Here is a 9,111-nt window from a genome sequence, read left to right as displayed (position 1 = left end):
ACCATATGTAAATGGTTCCCATGGTGAATAGCATTCAGAATGGCCCCTGATGACTTTTGCCTCCCAGTGTGAGTGCCCCTGTGCAATTCCCACACACACTTTATCAGGTTTGCCTTTCAGGCCCATAAAATACAGGAGAAGTGATTATGTAATAAAGGTCTCTCTCTTTCTTTCTTTCTCTCCCTCCCTCCCTCCCTCCCTCCCTTATTCTGGAGGAAGCTGTATGTTGGAATATGGACAGATGTGAGCCTAGCTAGATGTGGATCCTTCAGTTCCATTCCAGGCCCCGACTGATGTAATAAATAATAGTGTAATAATTTCAATAGATCACATATATAGGGGAAAATATTTGAAGAACTCCTGGCCCAGAGAGTGAGCCCAGGGACTCTAGAGTACTTTCTGTGACTCAGACTTCTGGGATCAGCCTCTGAGATGGAGGGAGGGATAGGCTACTGGGATTTCTGTCTGGACACTAATAGCCAGTGTTTCCAAAGTATCCCCAGACCATACCTACTGAACACAAGAGCTGCACCCAGACTCAAACGAGCATCTGTTGGGCACAGAGAACTCCAGACCGGATCCAGCCCATAATGCAGCAGAAATCCACCCAGGGCTCAAAGTTAGCAACATCTGATACGATTGGAACATGTTTTATGTAGTGAGCAATAGTCAAAGTTTTATGTAGTGAGCAATATCCATCTTCTTACTTACTCTCTGCATGTATTCAGCTGGACATGACTCTTAAATCATATCCACCATGATTACCCTAGGGTAGCCCTAGCTGGTTTTACCTGCAAAGTTGTCCAATAAATGATAAATAGGCAAAACCATTAAAGTGGTATGTGGTACTTTACAAACAAACCCTGGCTCCAGGCATGTATCTGACTCGGATGCTAGCTTGAGCTAATCCGAGGACATTCCAGTCAGCAAGAAGTTACTTCCATCCTAACCCATAAATATGCCTCTCTTTTTGACCCAAATTGTGAGACTCCAACTTAGTCTTGTTGCTTTGCAGGGCCACGTCTCGGTGAGCCTCCACCAAATTGTACTCTGTGCACTCCGCCATCTGTCTGCCTCTTTTCCTTTGGCCTTGCAGCACCTGGGGCTAGTCCTCAGGTGACAGCACTTGGTTGTTCTAGAGCATTCTTCTCAACACCCCTCTGAAGACCTATTTTATAGTGGAGAAAGCAGCAACTCGGAAAGCTGAGGCTTCAGGTTATATAGTTTCCAGGGTGTGGAATTCACCTGGTTCCCGAACCGAGAAGTAGAGAAGCAACAACTGCAGGCCTGATAACACCCTCCTCATCCGAAGTCTGTGATTCCTTTCACAGTGCGACATCAGGGATACTGGGCTGTCCCAGAAAAGCTACAGTCTCACTCCAGAGCCCCCAAGGCAGCGGTTCTCAACCTCCCTAAGGCTGCGACCCTCTAACACAGCTCCTCATATTGTGGTGACTCTAACCATAAAATTATTTTTGTTGCTACTTCATAAATGTAATTCTGCTACTGTTATGAATTATAATGCAAAAATCTGATGTGCAGAATGCATTTTCACTCTCACCAACTGGCCTGTAGGGGTCACAATCCACAGGTTGAGGACCACTGCCCTAAGGTGATGTGGAGAGAGACTAGCGGAGAGTACCAGAGCTCTGAGAGTTTCCAAGATGACCAGCGTCAGAGAGAAGGGGACGGAGTGTCGTGGAATATTCCTTTACACTGTGTGAGAATGTGTCACTATGACCAGCTTCATAAAGAGCTGAATGGCTCTTAGCCAGGCAGGAAGAGGTTAGGTGGCATTTATACGGACAGGGAGCTCTGGGAAGAAGAAAGGCGAGTCTCCAGCCAGACGCTGAGGAAGCAGAAAGGGCAAACAGAGAGTAAAGGTAGCCACGCCAAGTAAAAGAAAGTAGATGAAAAGATATGGGTTAATTAATTTATATTATAAGAGTTAATGGGACAAGCCTAAGATAAGGCCAAGCTTTTATAATTAATAATAAGTCTCCACATCCCCCCCCCCCAAACTGGCAGCCCAAAGAAAAATCCGTTTACAATGCAACTGTGGAAAGGGAAGTGATTTTTCAAGGACTCCCTGTCTAGTGCTCAGGTCAACAAGGACAGATCATAAGGAACAAAAACCCACTCAAGCCAGTGCAAATAGACGGCAGTAATGGCAACTCTGGGAGTAAAGCCCGCCCAACATCTTGATCATTTTACACAGCATCTTACTCAGTTTGGATTGCCATAACGAGTACTCCAGTCTAGATCATCTATAACAAGCTTATTGTTCATGGCTCGAGGGGCTTGGATGTTCACGATCAAGGTAGCAGTAGACTTCATGTCTGGTGGAGGCTACTTTTGCTTTAGAGATGGTGCCTTTGGCCATTCTTATACTGGCTGCTGTCTGGAAGGCAGTGGCACATGAAATCCCTTATCTTGAGTGCCCAGAGCACCAAGGAAGGTCAGATGGCATTTCTTTGAAACCATCAATTCCTCAAGATTCCAAATCATGACCTCATGTTTTGAGACAGTTGCTCTTCTAGCTCTGGGTGATGCTTGTCCCTAAAGCAATAGAAGCTGAGATGCAATCAGGTCCCCTGCCCCCATATGAGGTTTTTGACATTACACACAATGGTGCCTGCTGGATATGGTGAAACTTAGTTGTAGATTAAGCAGCTTCCAAGCCCCTCAAGCACAGAGCTATCTAGCTACTGCTGTGGGCTTAGGTACTCTCCCAGGGCTGGCATGCGCTCTTCTCAAACGCATCGCATCTGTTAGATCAATAAACTTCCTAAGTCCGTTTCACTCTGAGGTTTCCTGAGTTCTTTCTTATAGTGGACATCAAGAACCAGGTGTCCCCAGAGCCTGGGCCTTGCGAGAGGGGTGGTCTCAGCCTGCATAGCCAGCAAGGTTGGATTTCTGGCTGCTGGCAACAGCCTTACATTCTGAGTCATTTCTCACTTAGTAGTAACAAACTTGGTGTAGGATGTACTTCTGTTTTTGTGTTGCTTTCATTGGTTAATAAAGAAACTGCTTTGGGCCTGGTGATAGTGCAAAACTTAGGCAGGGAGATAGAACTGAATTCTGGGAGAAAGAAAGCAGAATCAGAGGGAGAGCCGCCATGGAGCTGCCAGGTCAGACATGCTGAATCTTTCCCGGTAAGCCACGACCTCATGGTGACATACAGATTATTAAAAATGGGTTGAATCAAGATGTGAGAGTTAGCCAATAAGAGGCTAGAACTAAACGGGCCAGGCAGTGTTTAAATAAATACAGTTTCGGGGCTGAAGAGATGGCTCAGTGGTTAAGAGCATTGCTTGTTATTCCAAAGGTCCTGAGTTCAATTCCCAGAAACCACATGGTGGCTCACAACCGTCTGTAATGAGGTCTGGTGCCTCTGCCTCCTGTGCAGTGTTCTTCAGCTCAGGTCTCCACACCCCCTTGCACAGGGCTCTCAGCCGAGCACAGGGGTCACTATCTCCATAAGAGCATCTGTGAGTGCTGGTGTAATTCTTCCCTACGTGTGCATGGCCTCATGGTCTCAGGAGGTGTTAAAGTCTATGGCGTGTGGAAGACAGGCCGAAGTGGGAAATTCCATCTATGTGGCTATGGGGAAGTCGTATCTATATGCTGGGGCAAGTCTTTTAGGGGGTGTGGCTGCTTTTGGGTCACTGCCATCCAAAAGTAACCCCCACACACATGCTCTGTAAGTAAGCAAGCCCTGTAAGCTCATTGGTTCTCCAAATTGGACTTTGGTGGAATGATATTTTGGTTTGTTGGTTAGTTGCTAGAAGTGGGGTTTTGTGGTAGTTTGAAAGAAAATGGCTGGGCTGGAGAGAGGGCTCAGAGGTTAAGAGCACTGACTGCTCTTCCAGGAGTCCTGGGTTCAATTCTCAGCAACCACATAGTGGCTCACAGCCATCTGTAATGAGATCTGGTGCCCTCTTCTGGCCTGCAAGCATACAGACAGATAGAGCACTGTATACATAATAAATAAATAAATCTTAAAAAAAATTGGTCCCCAAAGGGAGTAGCATTATTAGGAGGTGTGACCTTGATGGAGCAGCTCTGACCTTCTTGGAGGAAGTATGTCACTCTGGAGGTGGGCTTTGAGGTCTCCTATGCTCAAGCTATGTCCAGTGTCTCAGTTCACTTCCTGTTGTCTGTGGATCAAGATGTAGAACCCTCAGCATGTTTCTGTCTGCATGTTCTGTCTGCTTGCCATTGTGTCTTGCCATGATGATAATGGACTAAACCTCTGAAATTGTGAGCCATCCAAATTAAATGTTTTCTTTTATAAGAGTTGCTGTGGTCATGGTGTCTTTTGACAGCAATAGAAACCCTAAGACAAATGCCAGGAGAAGAAACAGGTGAATCTCTGCGAGTTCAAGGCCAGCCTGGTCTACAGAGCTCGTCTCAGGACAGCCAGGGCTGTTACACAGAGAAGCCCTGTCTCTAAAAACCAATAAATAAATAAAATTTAAAAAAGAAACCCTAATCCTAAGAAGACAGGTTAGACATTAGTTTATAGCTCCTCTGGGAGAGAGTTTCCACACCACCTCCCTGTGGGAATGCTTCTCTCATGACCCCAGCTATGTCCCTTTGACAAGGCTCTGGATTTTTCTCTTCTGACTCTTGCACCCTGGCTCAGGGAATGAGTAGTAATGGCTTTGGCATGGGATGCATTTGCTAATGCCTGTGTTAGACAGTGGGCAAGAGGTTTCTATATGCTAAGAGGCCCCTTAAACCAATTCTAGCAAGTAAGCACTCTTGATTGGCCTATTTTACAGATGTCCAAAGTGAAGTTGTCAGAAGGTGAGTCACTTTGCCAAGGTTTGCAGGCAGTGAGGGTTGCTCTAGGAGATGGATTCGTGTGTGTGTGTGTGTGTGTGTGTGTGTGTGTGTGTGTGTGTGTGTCTTACTGTCTAGAGACAATGTAGCCATCCAGTTCAGTCTAGTGTTTGCCCTGGCTGCCAGAGAGGGGTTCGGAGGCCAGAGCCTGGTGCCTTCATTAAAAGGTCTGTCTCCCAGGAGTCCTTCAGGTCCCTTTGAGCCTGGGCTTCCAGCCTTAACGCACCAACCAAACCTGGGAACTGCCTAGAGATGTACACGCAGGCCCCCACGAACATTGAGCTGGAATCTCTGGTGTGAGTCCCAGAACTCTGTAGCTTCACAAGTTTCAGATGCCTGCCTAAGATGGAGAACCGCTGGAGAAGACAGAGGAGAGCCTTGGCCCTGACAGGAAGGGAGCTTTTGGCTGAGTGGGCTTTTTGTACGTGGTGGCGTCTGTTTTCTCATCACATTGGTCTGGCGTGAGGGAAAGCGTGTAAATTCATTAATCATCACACTCTATTATTTTTTTTTCACATTTTAGTGTAGCCTAACAGAACAAAAATAAATACAGTGAGATCCAAAAGCATGTGTGTTGGTACCCGGGCATCTCATCTAGCGGAGGGCTAAGGATGTAATCCCCTGTTCAGCCCATGCACTTCAACCTGGCCTTCTTGGTGCTGGCAAAGATGGACCCTCTGTGCACCTGTCTGTGTATTGGGGCACACAGACACCCCACTAATGACTGCAATCCAGAGCTCTCCATGCTGGGGCTCTGGCTCTGCTTCAATACATTTCTCGAAGTAGTACTTCATTAGTACACACCCTGATTTAAGTCTAGGCTCTGTCATGTACCTGCTGTGTGATCTCGGGTTTGTTACTTGGCATCTCTGGACTCCAGCCTCTACTGCTGTAGGTGAGAGCAGCAATTCTTATCTTGTGGGCTGGTATGAAGGGGGAGGGAAATGTCTGTTGTACAGACATTGACCTTGAGTGAGTTAACCTCTCTGGGCTTCCTTCCTACCTTGTAACCAGGAGTTGCTGATAGTGTAGGTAGCTTTTAAGTCTGTGGCAAGGTTAAAGGATTTAAGATTTTTATGCATCACTGTTAAATTTGCATGTAAGTCTATTATTGCACAAGAGCCTGCATTTCAGGAATGTCAGCTATTATGAAGCACATGGCACAGAGCCTGGGAGATATATATATATATATATATATATATCAGTAAACAGTGGCTCTTGCTATTTTGGGTTTCCATCCTTAACTTATAAGCTCTGACCTCAAAACGTCCTCAGGCTGCCCTTCCATTGCTGACTCTGACTTCAGGACCACTCACCGGAGTCCTTGAAGAGCACGTAACTTTTCTGCCAGGTCCGATCTCCTGCTGTTTGTCCTTGGTCCGGTGTGGATACTCTCTGTTCTGGCCTTACACCTCATCCTGGCTTATCTTTGTTATCAATTTGCCTGGAAGTGGAGTCACCTGGGAGACACACCCCTGGGCCCAGCTTCCAGACTTTTCCAGAGAGGTTAGGTCTAACAGAGGAAGAAGACCCACCCTGAATGTTCGTGACACTCTCCCAAGCACTGAGCCCCGGCACTGAGTATGAGGAGAAAAAGAAGCCAGACAAAGGTTGACTTCTCCTTTCTCTACTTTCTGGTCCATGGAGGTGTGAGGAGCACCAGTCAAACCCCACCATTTTGTCTGCCAGGCCTTCCCTGCCACGCTCACCTCTACCCTCTCAAACCTCGAGCCACAATGGAGTCTTCCTCCCTTATTCCACGCCTTCTTCCCAGGGCACCTCTCACTGGCATTAAACCAGACAGTTCAGGGTTAATTTCCTGCGAGGCAGCCGTAGAGAAGATCGACTCTGAATTCCCCATCTGTAAAATGGGGCTAATGACATACTTTTCCTGTAGTGCTGTCTCCAGACGAAGTGCTTCTGTGGGCTTGCAAGCATTTTCCGCACTGCTCAGTGTGTTTATCTGCTCGTGTGTTTACCTCTCCCCCAGGAGTGACTCACTGTGAACAGAACACGCTGATATTTAAATGGCAGAAACAGAGTTGGCAAGATGGCTCAGCAAGCGGAAGACCCTTTTTGCCAAGCCCAACCTCCTGAGTTTGATCCCTAGAAGCCACAGGGGAGAAGGAGAGAATTGACTCCTGCAAATCGACCTTTGACCTCCATATGAGCTGGGGCATGCACGTGCACACACATGCATAAATAAATAAACATAAAAAGATAAATGGGACAAATAATCTGCCCTGCCAGTTGCCAAGCGTTGGACAATCTCCCTTGCTCTCTTGGATTTTAGCATTTTGGGGGATGGAAGGAATGTACCCAACTAAACACTTTTCTCACCCAAAGGGGTGCACCACACACCTGAGCATCCTGGGCAGTGGCGTGAGGTATGTAAGGCCAGCGTGGGTTGGACCGTGGTCCCCACCCCCAAGATACGTTAGCCTCTTGGGCTGGGGAGATGGCTCAGCTTACAAAGTGTTAGCACCCACATAAAAGCTGGGAGTGGACCCCAGTGCTGGCAAAACAGAGACAGGAGGGTCCCTGGGGCTTTCCCGTCAGCCAGCCTAATCCAGTTGGGTAAGATTAGATTTAGGGAGAGTTCCTATCTTAAGAAATAAGATGAAACGTGGCAAAGGAAGACACCGTGCCTTGACTTCTGGCTTCCACATGTGCATGAACATGTGTACACATACAAAAGTATGTTAAAGTTCTGTCAGTACTGTGTTCTTGCTGGGAGAAAAGCACTTGGCAGAGGTCAACAGTTAAATGGAACTCATTACGGCAAGACCTAATCCAAAGTAAGCAAGGGACGATTCTCTCTCTTCTACAGAGCTGTCAGAGAGAGCCCAGCCCGCCAACTCCTCCAGAAACAGGAGTGGTCCATTTCTGTTGTTCCAGAGTACCAGCGCTGGGGCTTTGTTCCCACAGCCCTAGGAAATGAATGCAGCCACAATTTTCCAAGTTCAAACAGATAAACATTTTGCCAGCTCTCTAGCTCTCAGCCGTCAGAATGGCCTGACAATTCAGGAAGGAGAGCCAGGCAGAGAGGAGCCCTCAGGCTTGGTGCGAGCAGGAGGACCTGTCCAGAATTCACAGTCATCGCAAATCATTCAAACAGAAAAGTTAAAAGTTGAGGGCGAGAGGCTGTGCAGAAGTTTCAGTGGATAAAGTGCTGACTTTGCAACACGGGGACCCAGACTAGAACCCCAGAACCCATGTAGAGAGCCAGGCATAGCATGTGCTTCTAATGCCAGCGCTGGGGAGGAGGAGGCAGGTAGATGTTTGGTATTTGCTGGACAGCCAGACTAGCCATCTTGGTGAGGTATAGACCAGGGAACTGAACCTGGGTCCTTTACAAACCAACATGTGCTCTTCACCTCTTGAGTTATCTCTCCCACCCTACCAAATTTCTTAAAATTTGTAAATTCTTTGTTATTGTTTGCTTCTCAAAACAGAGTTTCTCTGTGTAACAGTGTGGCTATCTTGGAACTTTCTCAGTAGACCAGGCTGGTCTCGAACTCAGAGATTCCCCTGCGATTGAGGGCATGTGCCATCACACCTGGTTTAACCCTTGTAAATTCGAGACAGGGTTTCTCCAAGCTTTGGAGCCTGTCCTGGAACTAGCTCTTATAGACCAGGCTAGCCTCGAACTCACAGAGATCCGCCTACCTCTGCCTCCCAAGTGCTGGGATTAAAGGCGTGCACCACCACCGCCCGGCTAACACTTGTAAATTCTTAATGTAATGTACATAAAGTACATACAGGTCACTAATCTTATGTGGATAACTCAGAGGAACACACACACACACACACACACACACACACACACACACACACACACTGTAACCATCCCCCAAGCACCCTGAAAAGTTCCGTTATGTTCCTTCCCAATCACAGAGTTCTGACTACTCTCTAGTGAACTCTTGAACTAACTTCTGAGCAGCACCTTGTGCATGCTAAGCACTCCGAGGAGCTCTGCTCTCAGTCCCCGGTCCTCGGCTGAGAAGTTTCACCAGACAAAGAAGTGGCAAGTGGGGGCAGGAATCTCCGCAACCGGTACTAAGGGTCAAAGGAGGGAGGAGTCAGAGATAAAAACTGTCTTTGGGGTCAGGGAAACCTCGGCAGAGAAAGACATTACACTGGATTTCTGAAGGATGAACAGGAATTTATCTATAGAAGAGGAAATGCGCTTTGAGTGGAAGCCCCATTTCACGGGAGTCTGACTGATTCCGGAGTACAGGGAGGCATCGTTCTGTCTGTACT

Source organism: Microtus pennsylvanicus, chromosome 13 (assembly GCF_037038515.1).
Source record: "Microtus pennsylvanicus isolate mMicPen1 chromosome 13, mMicPen1.hap1, whole genome shotgun sequence".
In the NCBI taxonomy this organism is placed as follows: Eukaryota; Metazoa; Chordata; class Mammalia; order Rodentia; family Cricetidae; genus Microtus; species Microtus pennsylvanicus.
The sequence above is the reverse complement of the archived record's forward strand: the minus strand, read 5'-3'. Positions refer to the sequence as shown.